The 19,973-nt window shown below is 55.4% G+C and overlaps 1 long non-coding RNA gene across 4 annotated transcripts in view; it reads right to left on the bottom strand.

The window, feature by feature from the left end:
- Positions 1-17: 17 nt before the first annotated feature.
- LOC117803442 overlaps positions 18-19,973 on the bottom strand; it is a 29,599-nt gene continuing 9,643 nt past the window's right edge. Inside the window, exons 2-3 of one of the 4 annotated variants that reach the window (XR_004627312.1) lie at positions 17,444-19,039; positions 18-16,142 (exon numbers count right to left, since the gene is read on the bottom strand). This is a non-coding gene — a long non-coding RNA (uncharacterized LOC117803442). Of the gene's footprint in view, positions 19,040-19,973 lie in introns of all 4 variants that reach the window. The other 3 variants (XR_004627310.1, XR_004627311.1, XR_004627309.1) reach the window with 3 other exon arrangements.

The raw sequence follows: 19,973 nt of genomic DNA, 5'->3' as shown, positions 1-19,973 counted from the left end.
GGGGGGGGGGGGGGGGGCGGCACGTTCCCCGGGCAGGGTTCCCAGCGCATGCTGAGCTGCCTCCCATCCCCACCCCAGCGGGCAGGGCGGCTATCTGGGGGGTGCGCACTTGGGAAGGTTTCCCCGGGCAGGAGAGTCGCCATCACTTCTTGTGAACCGCTGGTGTGAAATGCAAGTATGGCCGGCAGCTCACAGGTGGCCCCACGTGTGGTGCAAAATGCTCACTCAAGGGGCCACAGCCCTCCAACCTGAAGATTCCCCAGATTTAATCCCCCACAAAGCCAAATCAGGCTCATCGCTGAATACCCTTCCAGAACTGGTTCGCCCTGTCCCTCACAGGCTCATCGAGATCCTGCACCACGAGTACAGCTCCTGCAGCTTTTATAAAGGAAGGGAAATCCTCAGGCTGCTCTCCTTTACCAGCCACGCCACAGTGTGTTCAGTTGGGCAAAATTTCTCAAAGGATCACGGACCACAGAGGTGCCGTTTGGAACCAGCCTCAGTTTCCCCTTCCCTAAGCAGCATCCCTCCACCCAGGCTTGAACATTTTTCTGTGATCTTTTCTCTCGTTTTGTCCTTTGGCCCACGGAATTCCATTCTTGTCCTAATGGGCTGGCTTCTTTTTTAACGTGTGTCTTCTGCCGACTCCTGCTGAAACGCTTAGCAAGTGGATAAATCTACATTGCAAGTTACCTTTCCAGGACCCCACTTGTCATGGAATTATGAATAGGAAATGACGGATGAAAAACAAAGAGATGATTAGTTGACTAGAGTGAAATATTTATTCAGGTGGGGAGGCATGAACGGACTCTTCACAGAAAGAGAACTCAACAGCAACCCCTGAGAGCATCCGCGGCACCGCCCACATTTCGGCAACATGCGACCGGACATCGGATACATTAAAGCCATTTGCTTTTCAAAATACAGTCAGGTCTCTCTTACCTCTGCAGTAAGGGATCATAAATGCAGTTAAAGAAGTTAGTGAAAAGCACGAGATCGTCCTTCCCCTCTCTCTGCCCATCCGTCCTCCAGGAAAGCACGGGCGGCTGCTCACCAGAGTCGGCGCGAGGCTTCGAAGCTGCTGCTTTTCCCCCTACATCATAACCGATTTCAAATGGTGCTAGACAAAAACAGACTCTGAACACCAGGAGAAATCGGTCAGCCTGTGTAAGAGATGGGTCCGGTGGTGCTCCTGGGGGTCCTGCCCCCGACCGTGCAGGTGGCGAGTCTCAGTCCAGCCGCACTGCCACAGCCGCGGAACGTTCCGGGGCGTCCGGAGCAGGTGCGGTGCTGACGCGAATGGGACTGTCCTCTGGGGACACAGCCTCACCCCTCCCCTGGTACAGTCGAGCCCTGAATGGCCCCATCTCTGCGCTCCAAGGCCCAATGGGCAGGTGAGCCCCGGGGGCTGCTGCAAGCTGGAAGCCCCTCTGTCCCTGCTCAGATGCAGAGGCTCTTTTAACCACCACCCCCTCCCCAGCCCACATATGCTGGGGTGCATTCTCCTTTGCAAGGCCTTCTTTTCTTGAGCCAGCTCAGGCGGCGGGGAGGTGGCGGGTGCCCGGCCCACCCACAGAAGCTCTTCAGCAGGTGGCCCTTTGCTGCGCTGCAATTCTTACTCCTAAAACACTGATTTCAAATGGTGCTAGATACAAAGATGGAAAAATCTAAGCCACCATGTGAAACCAGCTTCCAGAAGAAGAGAATCTCATTGAAGAAAGGAGGAAGACGCCATCAGAAGACCCAGGCTCCACCCCGAGGAGGGAGGGAGGCCTTCTTGTGGTTCCACTTGTGAGGTGACATCACCATCCGTGAGAAAGGCCCAGCGAAGAGCTCCCCGGTGGTGCTCGAGGATGCTGGTGTCACAGTGGAGGCTTCGCACACCCGGTGGCGATACACAACTCAGGAAGTCTCCCTAGTGCTGCTTAATTCCACAACTGGTCCTACCAGAGTATTATCTATAGGATAAAATCAAGTCTCCCAGAGCTATTATTAAGATGCATTGAGAGCCTCATTAGCACTGCCCTGCTTTATAAAATATCTCACAGTATGCACAGTGTTTTCCGATCCTATCTCATGTCATCAGGAAACAAGCCCCCTATCTGCCCATGAGGTTCTAGCTACTACGCGGAGGGGTGTTTCATGCGGACCTGGGCAACCCTTCCGTGCGCCCTGCTCAGAAAGAGCTGGGGCTCCTCCTTCCCTGCCTTATGTAAGGCTCAGAACCTTGGCAATCTTATTTATCCTCGGCTGTGACACCAAAAAATGGGGTGTCCTAAAACTGGGTTAAGTAGATAATCCTCTAACACAAGAACGGAATGGTGTGTGGTTTTCAGAATTTGTCTGAAAATAAGATTTGCATCCTGTGTTCACATTAGATTTCCCATCTCCTTAATGCATCGGTTTTGGTTGTCTGAACGCTGAGAAGACATGTCTGTATTTCCCCGGGATGCCCCAAGCAGGGAAAAAGGAGACAGATTCGAACGTGTACCTTGCGGGCTCCCCACCAGCTCGGGGGGCCTCCAGATTCAGGCCTGTCTTTACTGTGGCTCCTGGAAAGAGCAGCTAGTCCAGGAAAGAGGAGGAAATGAAGTGTGAACACTGAGATGTGCTCTTCACCTGCGTCGGCCCCGGGAAGCACGTACTACTCCCTGCTTGCAGGAAAAGCTGCCCCTTAATGTGCACAGTGACTTGCCCACGGTCACACAACGACTACATGGTGAGACCCCAGAGCTAGCTCCACAGTCTCTGTTCCTGTCCCTTGGCCCGCGGGGCCTCTCCCCGGCTGGCCTATCATCTCATTCTGTTCTTGAACTCAACTGTGAGCAAGGCTGGGGGCCGGGGGTGGTCCTAGGCAATGCTTCTGCATGGATGTGGCTGACAACACATTTCACTTGGGTTGAGACAGGAGCCCAGCTGGGTCTGCAGGGGGCCCAGTGCTCTGAGCTGGCTTGCTGTGTCCTTCTGCACCCAGAGCATGGCTGGGGGGGTGGGGGGAGAGGCGCTGGAGATGAACCGCCCACAGGCCTGTGCTGGACTCCAGATTCTGACCCCAGCACTGGGCTCGGAGCCCAGGGCCTTTGCACGGCCTCAGCCACTGAGAGGAGAACAGGGCAGTAGCTCTGATCAAGGACACCGGCCATCAACAGCTGGGTCCCAGGAAGCAGGTAACTTCCAGGGTGGTAAGGTCAAGAAGTAAGTGGTAAATGAGAGTCATTTTCAGGGGGTCCTATAGAATGAGGGTGTCAGAGCTCTACATTTGGTCCTTCTCAGCTTTTCAAAAGCCTTTTTGACTCCAGCTGAACTCTTCCTTCTTAGCAACTTCCAACAGCCAGTATCCACAGAACCTTTCCTAATGTGTTGTTACACAGGTGTTTTTCAGTGATCCAGAGGGCCCCCTTCCTTCCCCAGCAGGCCTCTGCATACACTGCTCCCTTTTTCTGGAACATTCTCTGTCCACCTTCCCAGAGCTACCACCCATCAACCCTGCCCCAGGTAATGTAGGTCACCTGACTCTTTCCCCAGGTGAGCGCGGCGTTGGGTTACACCCTCTCACAGCACCTAGTTCTTGTCCTTCGGGACACATGTATGTCATGTGGTCATCAGGGTGATTAATGACTGTCTCTCCTGCTACCCAGGGAGCATCAGCCCAGAGTTCGGGTGGGGGGGGGCAGCTGGCACATGACAGGGGAGCAACTGTCACTGAGGGAACTAAAGGCCATGACCCAGAGTTCGGGCTCGCAGCACCTGAGTTCTACGACACTCAGTTCTCGGAGGAAGAGAGACATCATTCCTAACACATCACCACAGACACTCAAACACAAGAAGAGGGGGAGAAAGTCATCTTAGTATCGAAACATTTTGCCCCTCCAACCCCACTGGATACAAGAGTCCATGCAGGTCTCAGGGCTCCCAAAAGAACCAGGCTTCTCTCACAAAGTCTGCCAAGCAATGACTCACTTACCTGAAGCCAGCTGGTGTTTTTGTTCCTTAGTGGGGTACAGCTGGAAGGGGCTCGCTCTCCCTGGCACCCAGCTCGATGGCCACCTGGATCTGTAAGAGGGCAGCCTGGGGAAGCCCCAGCCGGCCAGGGCTCTGCTGTCAAAAGCAGATGGTGATCAACCCAGCCTGGCCTACTGGCCCCATGCAAACTGGCCAGTGGGAAGGGTTTGGTGCACTATCCAGGAAGGAAAACCGCCCAGCTGGAGGGGTGGCTATGTCAGCTCTGGGAGGTGTCACCACGCAGGAAGACGGTTTGGGAAGCACACTGAGGCCCCCATCCATTCCTGTGCAGACATTCTATTTAGAGGTTTTTCCACCCCCTCATGCCTAGGACACTCCTCTGCCCGGGAAGGGACCGAGGGTGGAGGAAAGGTCACCACACAGTGAATCAGAACACAGTGGCTGTAATTCCTGCTCGGCCAGACTCTGAGAGCAGGGCCCTGCACTTTCCTGGAATGGACCTCAGTTCTTCTAAAAAGAAGGACGGCTTACAAGGACTGGTCTCAGGGTATTCAAATGCTCCAGGGCTGGGAGAGGAAACAGGACAGAAGCAGGGACAGCGTGAAGCAGGACTACAGTGACCTGGAGAGGCTGCGTTTTGTCTAAAGGCATGCAAATCAGATACATTAAAAAAAAAATCAACAAAACTCTGTGCGGGCCAAACAAAAACATCTGAGGGTTAAAGAGACAGAATTCATGGGCCATGGGTTAAAGAACAGTCTGGAGATTGCAAAGAGAGCTTCTGCTGCGTTCTAGAAATGATGCTGTCTGGGTCTTTTAAAGTCCTAAAAATCGCATGCCAGGCATGGTGCCCACAAATAACATGGGAGGCAAACGGGAAGGAGAGGAGGAATCCTGGTTTATCAGATCCATAAGCAAACCCACGGAGCCAAGAGACACGCACCCCCGGGAAGCTGATGCTGCCGGCTCGTTCTATGTTACCACGACGTGTTCAAATCCAGAACGCTGGGAAGGTTCCCGAGGCAGCAGCTTCTCCCTCCGACCGGGCTGGGTGCTGAGTCACGGCTACTTACATGACTGAAGCCAGCTCCAGCAGCGCGGGGGAGGGGCGCCGGAAGTGGAGCCCAGATCACAGTCTTCCTGCCACCCGGAATGCTGGTCTCGAGGCTCCTGGCAGTGAGGAAGAGTCACCGTGGTGAGAGATGGGCCTGGGGAAGACCCTTTTGAAGATGGGGGCCGTTCTGCCTCGCAGACGGTCCTAGCCCCATTGTATGTGCAAATGGAGAGGCCCGGCCCAGCTTCCTGTCACTCGGCCCCAGGCCAGAGCCAGTGTCCCGGACATTTTGTCTTGAGCTGTCAGGGTGGGGCCTGGTGCCAACTAGCTGTGGTTAATGAATCAGAGGAAAGGGTGATAAAATGAAGGGTATGTGTATGGGGGGCCGGGGAGGAGGAGAACGTGGAGCTGGCTGTTTTCCTGGCCGCTCGGGCCGCACCCCCCCTCCCCCCACCAAAGGAGGGCTCAAGCACCCAGGCATCAGAGCACTTCTCAGACCCTGGATCCTGAAGTGAGACTAACGTGCTCGAGACCCGCTGAGCCCCTCACATGCCTGTGGAGGTAACAGGGCAACAGGTAACAGCCTTCTCTGCTCACGTGGGCCCAGCATCAGCAACTCCGGTTTTCCCTGGGACAGGTGTACGGAGGCCTAAGTACTCAGGAAGCTGCTTTCCACGAAGTTTGGTTCTCTGTCCCTTCTCGACACCACCAATGAAGACCTAAATCTGGAAATCTCCCAGATTCAGCACAGGCCCAGGGTCGGAATGGCTGGCTGGCTGGGTGGATGGGATGCCCTGGGAAGCCGTGGGGTGTGGGGGGCAGCAGAAGACAGTGGGGAGCACAGAGAAGGATGAGCGATGGAGCAGCGATGGAAACATGGGGGCCCCCACATCTCCCCAGAGAGTGGCTTAGCTCAGGCAGAGGAGGATGGGCCCAGCCCTGAACTGCTTCCCACGAGAGGAAAAGCGAGCACGCCTATAGCCCATCACACAAACACAATACCCACCACCCAGTTCACGGGTCCGCACAACCCCCAACCAAAGGCAGACAACTGCCATCTTCCCCTCATCACTCCCAAACCATGTGCTCAAAGCAGTCAAGATGAATGTGGCAGTGAAACTTCAGTCTCAGGTAAATCTAACTGGGCAGGATGGAGGGAGATGTCCCTGAGCCCAGCTTCCCCCTCCCCCAGGCGGAGCTGGGTCACCCACTCACTCAATGGCCAAGAGGAACCAGCAGACGCAGTACCCCACCAGGCCCCCCACTCACAGGACCCTGGGCCTGCCTGGAGCCTCCTGGGCTCTGTAGCTCAGCCCCCGCTCCTCCTGGACAGAAAGCAACCCCCCACGTCCCCGCAGGCACCAGGACCCTCAGCCTCCCTGGAGCATGACCCCCCATAGGCACCAGGACGCTGGGGGCAGACCGTCGGACCCCCGAGTGGCGGCTCTACCTGATACCTGGGCACACAGCTGGTGGAGCACACGGACTGGGACACAGCCCATGACGTGGTTCCACTTTCCTAGTTGTGGGCAGGAAGGCTAGGCACACAGAGGGTATGTCCAGAGTCCAAAGCCAACCGGGGGCACCTTTCCTGCCTGCCTCCCTTGCAGCTGGCCAGCCGGTGGCTGTGCCTACACGGCTGGGCCAGCCTTGTTCTGTTATCGGGGCCTGGCCTGCCAGTCTCAGGACCTGGAACAGAGAGTGGTGGGAGGAGGCAGGAGGAGGGAGGGTGAAGGGAAGGGAGGTGGCCGGGGCTGGGGGAGGAAGTTTCACAGTCTAGCACACTCCCATCAGATCAGAGAGAGGGGAACACGTACAACTTCCCCTTTTTGGGAGCTTCTCTGCCTCTGCTTTTGTTTCGGTTCCTTCCCCTCTGGACTAGGGATGGCTCGGCTGGTGGGCTGGGCAGGGGCAGGCGCCCAGGTACCCGGCCAACTGGGCCCTCGCCCGGCTCCATCCTGGGCCTGGCAGGCTCCTCGGCTGTTACCCGGCATGCCCTTCTCCTTGTCAGGGAGGCCTCACCCTCTTGTTTTCGAAGTTTTATAACAGTATTGTTTGTTGTCCAGCAGATTACATTCTTTTGGAGGCTGGAGGGTGGAGGCGGGGGCGTTGAGGGAGAGAGAGGAGAGAGAGGAGCGAGGGAGAGAAAATACAAACAACTTTCATTAGGGCCAGAGAGTTCCTCTCTGGACACAGAGTTCACCTGTCTTGGAGAGAGGCCAGTGTCCAGGAGCATGGGTTCCTTTCCCCTCTGTCCCTGTTTCTCTCTGTCATCCTTACCTAGCAAGGTGACATGGGGTCTCGGACTTTCAAGGTCACTACTCAGGGTTCAAGCTGAAAAGAAGAGAAAGCTAATAGTGTTGGGGGTGGGGGATTCATGCCTGAGCCAACCCCACCCCAAACAGAAGGCATGACGTGGGGCTGAGCTGGGCCGAGCAAAGATGCCCTGGATCTCCTCTCCTCGGGGCTCCGGATGACCCGCTCCAGGATGAGGTGGAGAGGAGATTTCTAGGGGCTGCTGCCCCATCTCAGAGATGGCTCTCCTCTGCAGTGAGCCTGTGGTCTGTTCACATTTGAAATAAATGCGGTACATTCGATAATGTCAGAGACCCTGGAAGAATGGTACCCCAAGGAGATAGGAACACAAGTGCACAAACAGTTACATGTTCCTAAGGATTGTGTGACAGTGGGAAAGAAGAAAGAGAGGGGACAGAACAGCAATATAAAATAAGCATGATCTTACAGACGGGAGGGCCCAGGAAAGGTCCCTAACCTGTCAGGACTTCAGACGCTAAATCTGCAGACAGGAATTACACAAAAGGACATACGACTCTCCAGATGAAAGCAACCCTCATTCAGCCATTAACTGGTTTATTTCAGACTTTGGGGTTCCCAATTAACAGCATGCACATGTGAACCCACGTGTGCCTTCGGAACGGCAGGCAGTGCAGAGGTTCCCAGAGCTGCAGACCTGCCTCGAGATGGTCCTCTTCCATCTCCTCCCCCCTCCCAGCAAGCCCTATCTGTCCCTGCCCCCTGGCCCACCCTCCAACTCCTTCACATCTCCAGTGCCTCTCGAAGCTCCCTCAGGCTGGGGGAATCAGCAAGGGTAGATGGTGGCAGTGGTTCACATATAGGGTTAGAGCAGCTCAGGGCTCTTTCTGGACAGCGATGGGGGACAATGTGGCTTTCTCCTCTTTTTCATTTACAAATAATGTCAATCCTAGAGGGTCAGTTCCAGAAGTTCTCTCTGCACGATGAAACAAGGTTAGAGCTCCAGGCCCGATGCCCCCACCCAGGTCAGGCCTGCCTCCGAGGCGGAAAGAAAAGACGGCGCCTACTCTAGGTCCTGGCACCCAAAGCTCATGCTGTTCCAGGGACGGTCTCGGAGTCCCACAGACTTGGGACGGGAGGGACCTTGTCAGGGACATCCAGTCCCTCTTCTCAGATAAAGAGGCTCTGTGTTTCTTTGGGAGCCCTCAGCAAATGGGCCCCCACAGTTCTCCCTGAGGTCCGGCCCAGATCACCTCCCGGCTGTACGTTCTGTCTCCTCCTTCCCACCCTCAGGGAGAGCAGAAAGATCTGGGTGCCATATGACAAATCTTCACACAAAACTTATCAAAGGCTTTGTCCAGGAAAACAACTGCCCTGCGGACTCCCCATGACAGGGCTTCTCTGTGAGCCAAGCCTACATCTACGAAATACAAGCGGACAGACATTCGCACGCTGCCACTCTGTCCAACCCCAGTGCTTCGAGATCCAGGCCCTGAGGAGAGCCTAAACCATCTCATGTTAATGTGCTCTAAATAAAGACGAACACTTCTCTGCCCCTTCGTACAGGCCCTGGGTCTCTCTGAATAAAGGCCACTCAGAGGGCTGCACGGCCGATGACGTGCAGTCTGAGTTGTGCCTTAACTCTCATGAAGAGTGGGCTTCCACTCAGGATCCGGGAACACTGCCGCCTAGGCCTACTTTTCCAACTCTATCAGGAAGCAATATCCAGAGCTGAAGCCGGGGGCTCCAATATTTCACACTGTCCGTTAGCCGGTTCTCCCAGGGGGCTGTACGTACACTAGCCAGCAAACAGATAACATGCATGCCACGCCCCTGCTGGGCAAACTCTGGGCCTACCTTACCTGTCTGCTGGGAAAAATCTCACAGATCCCACAGGGAAGCCTCATTTCTAAGTGGCTACTTGGTTGAAACAGGACTATATGCACATGCATGAAGTGCCCTACAAATGTGTCGGAATGGTTTGAGAAGCACTGCGTAATTCCAGAAGCTTCCAAATGTAGGAAGTCTCACCAGAAACACATGGTGAATGGCTGGCTTCCTGGCCAAGGAGTGCAAGCCAGGTTTCACAAGAGCTCCAAGAAGCTGAAAGAATCTGAGAACAGGAGAACCTGGACATTCTGAGGCTCCCTTCCCCATTCATGTGTAAAAGAGAGATCTGTGACCTACAGAGATCAAGTCAGCTGCCCAAGACCCCTCCCCATCCCTGCCCCACTGGTCAGTTGAACAACAACTAAAACCCAAGGAAATGACATCTGGAGTCGAGGAACCTGGGTGGGTGATCCAAACTCGACAGGTACAAGCAAGTGGATCCTGGCAGGGCTGTCTGTGGCTCAGTTTCAATGATGGTGGGGATCCCACCACCTACCCTCACAGGCAGTGTGAGGACCAAATGAGCCAGCAAATCTGAAAAGAGCTGCAGAACATTGTGTGGCATGCAGCAAGACGCTGGTCACCAATCACTTCGGCTCCTGCCTCAATCCTAGCCCCAAGCCCTGTTTGCCACACCACTCTGGGGGACGGAGGTGTTGGGCTCTCAACTACGAGGCCCAGGTAAGAAGAGTTCAGCAAAACAGCACGCGGAAAGTATCTTGAAATGTTAATTTTAAAACTCTGCGTTCTGTTTGGCGGATTGTGCAGTGGGTGCCTGCAGCCCCAGAGGCCCCCCCGCCCACGCAGCGCTGGATGCTGGACGCTGGGGACAAAGGTCGCCATGGCCCCAGGCTGGCCTGTGAGGGTCTGGGACCCTGAGCTTGCCTGCATGTGCTTTAGTTTTGCTACCTTTTAAAGAGTGACTCAAAACTAAAAAGTCAAAATGGAACGGTGGCTTGGAGATATTTTTGTTTTTTTTCTTTTCACCCGTCTTTCCCCCGCCCCTTTTTTTTTAAAAAAAAAGAAGAGCTTCAACAACCACATGAGAAAAGATGGCTAAATATAAAGGAAAACTTCCTGACAGCAAGGGGCACAGATCCTGAGCAGGGCAGGCCTGGGACACAGGACCCGCAGTCCCATGTTCTCTCCAGGATTTAGGGCCAGAAAGGACAGAACTTCTTGCCTAGAGCACGGTGGCATCTCAAGCCAGCCCCTGTGGCGCAGAGAGCCCCCAGAAGCTCCCACACGGCCCATCTCCAGCCAAGCCCCTGGGTGGGAGCCGGAGGCCACATCCTCTGTCACCTGGATAACCTTCACCAGCCACTTTCATGCATTCTCTGGCTGCTTCCCGCTCACTCCCGGGGGGGGGGGGGGGCGTCCCTGGAAAACTGTCTCCATCCGCCTTCCCGACTTGATGGTGACAGCATCTCTTCAGAAGATGAGACTGTAGCCATTCTCAGGCTTCTAAGAAATACCTCCATGAACATCCAGGCAGCCCTCATGTCAGAGCTGGCAGCCACCTTCAGAAAGATCCTGGTTCAACTCCCTCATGTTATAAATAACCAAACTGAGTCCCAAAGAGATAAAAGTGAGTGAGGTTTTACAAGGGAGCCGGGGCCAGAACGTGGGCCTGCTGAGTCTTCTACCCACAACCACACCCCAAGACCCACACCTCATCCTTGTGTGACATCAGCAACCCCCCCCCGCCCCCCAGCAGCAGGTGGCAGTCTCTGAGGTCCAGGTGGGCCAGGCTTCGACCACGGGGCCCAAGAGGGAGGAATCACATGGCCAGACTCACCACGAGACCTGCTTCTACTCGATAAACAAGCCCTGAGCCCAGCAGCTGCACACACTGGAAACACCTCCAGCCACCAACCCGCCTCAACCTCTCAAGACCCAGCTCGTCCAAGCCTCTGGCACAAGGGGACTTCTCCTCCCTCTCCTGCCCCCATCCCTTCGTTATTTGGAGGATGCTGGAACCACATGGCAGGAGAGGCTGGGCTAACTTCCGCCTCCGGCAGGCACTTACTTTACCAGTGACCTGATGAAGACTTAACCCGAGCGTTCCCGTCTGTGTGGACGAGAGGGGGCACCGCGTCGAGGCTGAGCCAGAGACGCCAGCTGGCACCTGGGGAGGGTGGCTGATGGAAAAACCTTCATCTGCTGATGACAAGAGGCCTGACGTCTACTGCCAGCTTGATCCCTGACTCACTGCAAGTCCCCATGAGCTGTGGGGACCTAGGGTGAGTTTCTAGCTGCCAGGAGAAGAGAGGGGTCAGCAACTGTAGCAATGTGAACTCTGGGCGCTCTACCAGTATGGCTTCCCCCGCCTCTTAAATTCCCTCCGTGAGCACCATCTGGATCCCTGGGTCCTTCTAATGTGTGTGGGTGTCCCCCTTTCCATCTATGTCTCCTTTACATATTTCCCAATTCCCTTTCTCACCATCATGAATGACCTCCCCCCACAGCAGGAAGTACACCTCGCAAGAGCAGAAGCTTGGTTTTGTTGAGCCCTGCACCCGCAGCACCCCGGACGGTCCCTGGCAGACAGCAGGGGCTGAACGCGTGTTTGGAGAAGGGCTGTATTCGCCATGCTCAGCCCCGCCTCCCCAGAGAGGGATGTGGTGGCGGCGTCTCCACTGCCTGCCACGGTCCCCATTCCCCGAGATACCTGGCCTCTCACTCTGGTTACCATCCGTTCTGCTGGCTGCCTCATCTCAGACGGTCTTAGCTCCCCAAAATGCCTGACTTCAGCCCAAGAGGGTGAAGAAAAAGTACAGGCTTTGGAATCCAAAGTGCCCAGGTTTAAATCTCGGCAATCCCAGGGGCCAAGTGCATGACGTTGGTGAAGTCACCTAGTACGGACCACTTCTTTAACTGGAGAAGGGAAGGAATACCTACTTCACATAGTTGCTTTAGGATGAAATCAGAGAAGCAAAGGGAGACCCTTAACAAAGGTCAGTTCCCTTCCCTGGAACTGTGCGCTGGGACTGAGGGCACTGATGCCGGTCTCACACCCTCTCGCCTCATTCCGGACCCTGACCTGGGCTCCATGAACACACAGGCCCCTTCCAGGCCGCAGCGGCCATGCAGGCTGAACACGAGACACATACCCCCCTCCACCACCGCCCACCTCCTGGCCCTGATCCTGTGGCTGGATGTTGCACAACCGTTCCCCGAGCGCTTCTCTCCAACCCCAGGCCCCCGCTCCCTCCTGCCCAGGCTCCACACTCCTGCATCAGGCTCTGCTCAGACCCTGGGGCCTGGAGGTGTTCTGTGGCTTTATCAGCTCATGAGCAGCTCCTGCGGAAGGAGCCAGCAAGAAACCAAACCCAGCCTCTGCTTTCTTCACAGACACTCCAAGGCCCAGAAAAGCAAAGCAAAATGAGGGCCTCCCACGGACAGCCGGCTAGTGGAAAAGGCAGTATCTCTTACATATCTCACAGCAAGGCAACGTGCCCAAAACAGTGGCCAGCACGAGGTACACATCCTCTCTAGAGCTGGGGCGGCAGCCTCGGAGGCCGTCGTGCCAGGGGACAGAGCCAAGATATGCATTAAACAATTCACAGTTCTGACCAGACCAGGATTCAGTGGAACAGAGAAGGTGCTGACCAATCAGGTCCCCTGGCAGGGCCCCTCCCCAACACCTCCCGGCCAAGCTGCACCAGCACAGCTCCGGCGCCACCAGCTCGGTTAACCTCTGCTGGACCCCAGATGGAAAGGCCCCACACTGCCTCCTGGCTCCCAGATGCAGGGCTTCAAAGGTTGAGAACCAAGTGCCAAAGAGGCCTGGTCCCCCTCTCAGGGGACACCAACTGTTCTACTGGCTTGGCTTGTGACACGTAATGCCCGTGTCCTGTCAGTGGAAGACAGGCTGGTAAGCAGGGAGGAAAGAACTAAATGAGGAACAAGAAAAGGAAAATCAACAGGGAACGGCCACCCCCAATTCTGGAAACACCAGAGACCCCAGAGACAACCACATCACAGGGAGCCAGACCAACTTTCCCTCTGCTTCCTGCTCTCGTTATCTCAGTCCCTCCAAGGGCAGGGCAGGGCTGTGAATGGGAACGGCGGTGACCCTGAGCCAGGCCCAGGGCTGCACGGCACATACGGGAGCAGAGGCTCCCGAGCATGGCCGGCAGCCCCATCTGGCCCCGGCCCTGCAGCCGCCACTGGCCAGATTCTAGCTGACACATCTTGAGGGACTTGGCCGGCTCCTCCTCATCTCCCCAGCTGCACCAAAGCTGATCTCTCCTCTTTATTCGTGTTCCAGGTCCAACACCCCTAGCCATCCCTCCCTACATGACGGCTGGAGGGGCTGAGACTTGTCAGATTCCTTTAGGGAAGAGACACTGGATTCTTCCCAACAGAGACACCGGACTCTTCCCAACAGAGACACCGGACTCTTCCCAACAGCCCTGGATGCCTCACTCGGTGAGGACCTCAGGCTGCTCACAGCCAACTCAGAGACTCATCTCAGAGGAAGAGAAGAGAAGATGAAAACACTGACAGGCAGAATTCACCAGTCCTTCCGGGACAGTGGCGGGAAGGGGGTTGGGAGACATCCATGAGACAGGAGCAGAGGTGGGATCCCACGGGTGCCTCCGGAAATTAGCCAAGTGCATCATAAAATTGCCCAGCACCATCCCTTTTACCTTGAGACCCCAGACAAATCTGCTGTCGGCTAATTCCAACGTGACCCTGCTCACCCAGAACGCTGCAGGAATGCAGTCCATAGGGGAGATTCCCTGGTAGGGAGCGTGGCGAGTGCCTACCGTCTGCTTGCTGAGCTGCCTCTAGAATGCCACGGACCTCCCCAGTGCTGCCGACCACCACCATTTTCAATCACCGTTGCTATTACTGGGACCAGCATCAAGTGAGGCAAAAAGAAAGATTTCTACGGGAACTGCTTGGAGGCGCTATGCAATGCTTACTAGACCCAGAGTTTTTTTGTTTTTTTTTTTTTTTTTTTAAGGTGAAGGCAATGCGGACCTAGAGGAAGAAAGTGATTCACTCAAACAAAACCCCCCCAAAACAACCCTCCCCCCCCCAAGTAGAGCAAGAGCCCTGAAGTCCAGCACCAAGTCCACAGTCTAAAGTCCAGCGAGTCTAAAGGTGTCCAGAGTAAGAGCGACCTCCCACTGGGGTACGCAAGGAAGGGAACACCCGCAGGCTCCCGGCACCTATGGGGCCCTAACCCAGAACCTCATGCAGGAGGTTGGGGGCCAAGGAGACTTCTGGGCCAGTCACCCTGGGAGGCCCAACTGCCCTGCCGACTGCCACACCCAGCAACGCTCCCAGCCATCCCCCCACATGCCGCAGCCGGATCACTTGGATGGGCCCTTCCCCCAGGCCCTTGCTGGTTACTAACCCCATTCACAGAAGAGCCAGGAGTAGGAGAATGGAAAGAAGAGGGCATTGTTTGGGAGATTCTGAATGGAGACGTTTGAGGATTCCCTACTGACTAAGGAAAATGGTCGCCACGAGAAGGGAAGGGGGCTAAGGGAAGGCCAGAAGAGGCGGCCCGCACCTGACTTACCTGGGAGGCAGGGAAGGGGTTAAATCCCATTTTCTCACAGCATCTGGTTTCCAATAAGCAGCCTGGAGATGGTTCACTGACAAGACCAGATCCTGTCCCCATCAGTAGGCACTTGGGGTCACAGAACCACAACCCTGCTGGCTCCACAGCGCCTAGCGTGGAGGCCACTATCCAGCCCGTCGTGCCCTCCACCACCCAGCAAGACATGCGCAGTCACCCCCAATTCCTCCCGAGGACGGCTGACTAATGGCAGATTTCCCTGAAAGCCCCAACGGCGGGTGAGGGCAGAGAGCAGACACAGATCCCGGATGCCCTAGCCACGTGTGCCGTCACGGAGCCTAAAGAAAGTCAAAGGAAGGAGGAGGAAGGGGTAGAGGAGGGCAGGGAAGGCAAGAGGTCCAAAAGAAGCATGAGAGGTCAAAACACATCCTTGGGCGAAGCAAGGTAAACAGGAAACCAAGAAGACATGCAGAAGGCTGGTGGGTGACACAGGCCACCCCATGCCATTGGCCACATTTTGAACGTCTAGCCTGTCCTACTCCAAGCCCCGAGATTCATCGAGAATCATCAGCCCCCCCTGGCCCTCATCCCACATCAGACCTTCTGATCTATCAGCGTCTGAAAGAAGGAAAAGGAAAGAAAGCTTGGCATTCCGGAACCAGACACAGACACACAGCCCTTCCTGGAACGAAAGGCCCCTTGGAGATGATGGCTCACACTCTCGAGGTTCCGGTTCCCTGGGAGAAGGGCTCCTCTCCCGCAGGGGAGGGCAGACATGTCCGATAAGAATTGCTTAGCACAACGCTATATATAGTCTAGGTTCCTAGCGGCCTAGAGATTTGGAGCTAGAACTTGGCAGAGAACCACGCGAGATGCTGGCAAGGACCGTCCTCCCCCAGCCAGCCAGCTGAGAGCCTCACCTCCCTGCCGGGGGCAGTGAGGGCAAGCTGGGCCCTTCCCGTCGGCCCATTAATAACACTGCACTGAGGGGCATGGGCTTCTGGCTCCGTTTGAGGGAAAATCGACTTCTCCTGAACGTGAGGGCGACATGCGGGGGCTAAACACTGAGATCTAGTCTCTCCGCAGCTCTCCAACAGCACTAGAAAATCGATCTCGGATTCTGCTGGAAGACCAGGGGCAGGGGTCTGCGGGGAAAGGAAGGAGAAGGCACAGCAGCTGGGTGGGTTCAGTGAACATCTATCGCTTCCGATGTTTGCAGAAATGAGAGAATGCAGACGCGTACTTACTGCAAAGAGCCACGCGGACAGCCATCTCCTTTTTTTGTTGTTCCAAATAAATGCAAACGGGTCCTTCTATTTGGCCGTATGATGGCTGTCTTCTGCACACCAGCTCCGTCCTCAGCTTAGCCTGAGTCTCCAAGACGCTGTCATCTACTCATGGAGCTCAACTCCTCTGAGTTCTCTGTGGGGAAGAGGCGAAAAGACGACAGGTAGACTTGGCTCTTAGGGCCAACCAACCAAGCAATGAATTGCGCGGGCCCCGATCAGGGTCCCGTGTGGCGCTGACATGTGGCCCTCGGACCATGGCCCTCAGCTGCTGCTCACCAGCCAATGGCAGAAACAAGACAAGGCTGGGCCCTTCGTCCTGAAGAAAGGCCAGTCCCCATGGGCACTGGGTCTCGTCAAGGAGGGCCTACCACCTCTTTTGGAAAACAAATCTGAGAGACAACAGAGCTCTCTGAAGTACAGAATCTGGGCTTTCATCATATGCACAGCTTCTGGACAAAGACACAAAGGATCTAACATCCACATACATACAATTTTTTTTAGGTCAAGTTGCTGTCTATTCAGGCTCAAAAAGACATGACACAAAGGAGCTGGGGCTGCCTCTGCGCTCTGGGCAGGGACAGCTGGCTCCTGTCCTTTGCCCTGCGTACCTCTCCACTGTGACCTCAGCCACGTCTCCCTGCTCCCTCTGGCTCCCAAGGCCCCAAAGCCACTCCCTGAAAAGATCCCACATGAGTCATGCCGGGAGGTCCTTGGGGAGAGGAGGAGGTGCTCAGTGACAAACGTCAGTGCGAAGCATCATCTACAGGAAAGCGTGAGCCTAAAAAATGGCACAAGGGGTACGCAGGCAGGGTGGTCCCAAGCTGTGCCGTCCCTCAATCCCTACCTACAAGTTGTTTGCTTCTCAGTCTCCAGCCATGGCGGAGGGAGAGCGAGCAGGAGAGAAGGGAAGCCAGATGCGGAGGATAATGGTTTGTTTGCCTGTGATTCAGTGGCCATGGAGGTCCAGGTCTCTCTTGCTCCCGAGAAGGCATGGTTGGGCACGGTTGGGCATGGTTGGGCACGGTTGGGCGGGGCCGGGCGGGCGGGGCAAGGGGGGAATGTCACGCGCACTTGGCGCAATGCTGCAGATTCAAGAAAAGCCTAGAACCCTGAGCCGCCATGATGACGCACCTATATACAGGCAGAAAGGTCAAGGACTCAAGGCCCACTATTTCTCCTAAGAAGGAACTGAGGAAGACGAAAGGGGAGAAGAGAAGTTCGATCTGGGACAATAAGGAAAGGGGAGGCTAAAGCAGACTGCCCAAGAGCTGGCCTTCAGCTCGAGACTGGTGATGTGGACCCACCATCTCCATGCGACGTGAACGGAGGACATTTAAGACGCCACATCCCCATGATGGGCACTTACTCCTGGGGCTGCGGAATGCCAGGTTCACTAAAGACTGCCAGGCCCACCCGACCCAAGATGAGACTCACCCTCTATCCAAGGCAATAGGCCACGGTGAGAAATCCCAGAGGGTTTTCTGGCCCTGAGAAGATGCTTCTTGTTGGGGACGAGTGAGAGGAGCTTGAAAAGTGACTCCGCTTGCCAAGCACATCATAATAACACAAGCAGCTGCATTTTCTGTTCGGTTTCTAAAATTCAAGAGTCCACAGAGCGCCGCTGGGATACCTGGTGTCACCCCCACCCAATGCCCAGAAGTGGTCTTTTCTGCCAAGCCCTTTCTGAAAATGACCCCAGCCCCAGGGTCAGCTCCAAGCCCTGACAAGCTGTTTTTGCTGCTTTCATGTTGACAGAACGTCCTGGCCACTCGGCTGAGCGCTCCATCTCCCAGCTCCCGACACACTGAGTCATCATCCAAAGAGGAAAAAAACAACAAAGCAGTCGTCACCAGGGTCCCCACTGCCGTCGGCTGACAACTCATGGGCTGTCGTCACTCTCTGCTCTGCAGCCCCGGAATTGGTGACGAGGGGCTTCAGGGTGCCCAACTCCCCTCCCACGGGATGCAACGGCGCCAGGAAGCCGGCAGCCACTGCTGCCATTCAGAAAGAAGGGAAACCAACCTGGCAGCACCAGGCTCCCAGGAAAGACCACTGGTTAACCCTCACTCTGCCACCACCTGCCCTGTCCTCATGGCTCCGCTCCCACGGCGTTGCCCTGACGCAGACATTAGAGGGGTCTTTATTCCAGGTGGGGGAAAGGCACCACCTTGCCAGCTTCAGGTGCGTACTGCCTGCTTACCTCCTCCCTTGCCTCTGCTGCTGATACCACGCAAGCTCCCTTCCCCCCCATTCCTTCTCCAGCCACCTGCTATGTTCCCTTCCCAGGACCCTGATAAGACAGCTGGGCCGGGGAAAGGGAGGTGCATCACTTTCTGCCGGGATCCTATCTGCTTGGCAATATTTTAGGCACTTCTGTGTAGTAGATTCTAGTGGCTCCCTGTCACTGACTGAGGTCACGAAACCTTAGAGAAACCACCCAGCAAGACGAGGCGGGGTCAAGATGCAAACCGAGGGCTGTCCAACTGCAAGGGCTCGGCTCCCTGCCCTGTATGATATCCACCGATTCTGCGTTCTGGAGCTCACTCTGCTCTAAGGTGCTACAACCATCCCACCTCCTCCTCCTCCCCTGGGAGGAAGGTGACCAGGGTAACTGAGGTTTGTTACTCCACCAAGTGCAGCTACCAAAAAGAGAGAGAGAAAAAAAAGCCATCATCTTGCGTGAACCTGACCGCAAAGGAAGAGGAGAAAGTTAATGAGGTAGCAGGGAGGGCAGCACAGAATGACTAAGAGACCCAGGCCTCGGGCGCAGGAAGGTCGGCCACCCAAACTCCCATATGGCATTAGGGATGTACAAAATTCCTTAAATAGACATGTTTTGGGGATCTACGTCGTAAGAGGCATTTTGCAGATACCGAGAACTGACAGGTTAAAAAAAAAAAAAAAAGCAAAGGCTTTGGGAGAATAGGGGTTCCAATCGTGAGCAGAACACTTACCAGCCATAGGACGCTCCTCGCAGCATTGTGGTAAGCAATACAGGAAATAAACTCGGAGAAAGAACCGGACGTGTACCTGCCAAACAAAAGGCACCAGATAGGTAAGTGCTTTCCTTCTTTGTTCCCCGGCCTCTTGGAGCTCACCATCTACTAGGGGACGTAAGACTTAGACACAAAGAGCCAGAAAACAACCAAGGTAGCACCCGAGAAGGATGGAGTGTATGAGAGCTCGGCCGGAGGGAGCGAGGGGTGGTTACGAGAGGGCTGCTTCTCGCGAAGGGGATCCGCAAAGGTCCACGGAGGATGGCGGGGCTGCCGCAGGTGGGTGCAAAAGAGTCAAAAAGTCATGGAAAATACCAGTGGTGCAAACAGAGAGATCGGAAAAGCAAGAGAAAGTAAGTTGCCTGGTTTTGCTGGAATACGTGGTCTACCTGGGGAAACGCAGAGAAGTCAGACTGAATAGTAAGCTAAGGCTGGTTACAGACAGCCTTCGGCATTGTGCTAAAGGGAAGGAATTTTACTCTGGAAATGATGAGAAACCATTTTAAATTTCTAAGCAAGAAAAGACAAGATGGCCGCTGCACGCAGAAGGGCCTGGAAAGGAGAGGGACTGGCAGCAGGGAGCCTCACTGGAGGACTACAGCTGGAACCATGGCACTGGCAGGGGGCATGACGAGGAGTAGAGAAGAAAAACAATAAAAAGGGAGGGCCATCGAACAAATATGCCTTGGACCACCCCCCTCCCGTCCCCATAGAGAGACTGCCGGAGACAGAGCCTGTTTGGGGAACACAAACCACAGGTCCGACACATCTCAGATGAGCAGCCGTGTCTCTGCCTTCACTCTCCCCCCAAAAAACTCAGCTTTTCCTCTGGACTGCTTTAAGCCTCAAGCCGATGAGGCCACGGGAGACCCAGGCCTTCTGTGAGCAACGCCCACCCTCCGGCCAAGCCCAGAGCCTGGCTGGTAGAACCCACGCCCAAGGCTGAGTCCGAGGGTGGGACTGGGCGG

The sequence above is a fragment of the Ailuropoda melanoleuca genome, chromosome 8, assembly GCF_002007445.2.
Source record: "Ailuropoda melanoleuca isolate Jingjing chromosome 8, ASM200744v2, whole genome shotgun sequence".
Classification (NCBI taxonomy): domain Eukaryota; kingdom Metazoa; phylum Chordata; class Mammalia; order Carnivora; family Ursidae; genus Ailuropoda; species Ailuropoda melanoleuca.
Note: the sequence above shows the minus strand (reverse complement) of the source record. Positions and strands in the feature narration are given on the sequence as shown.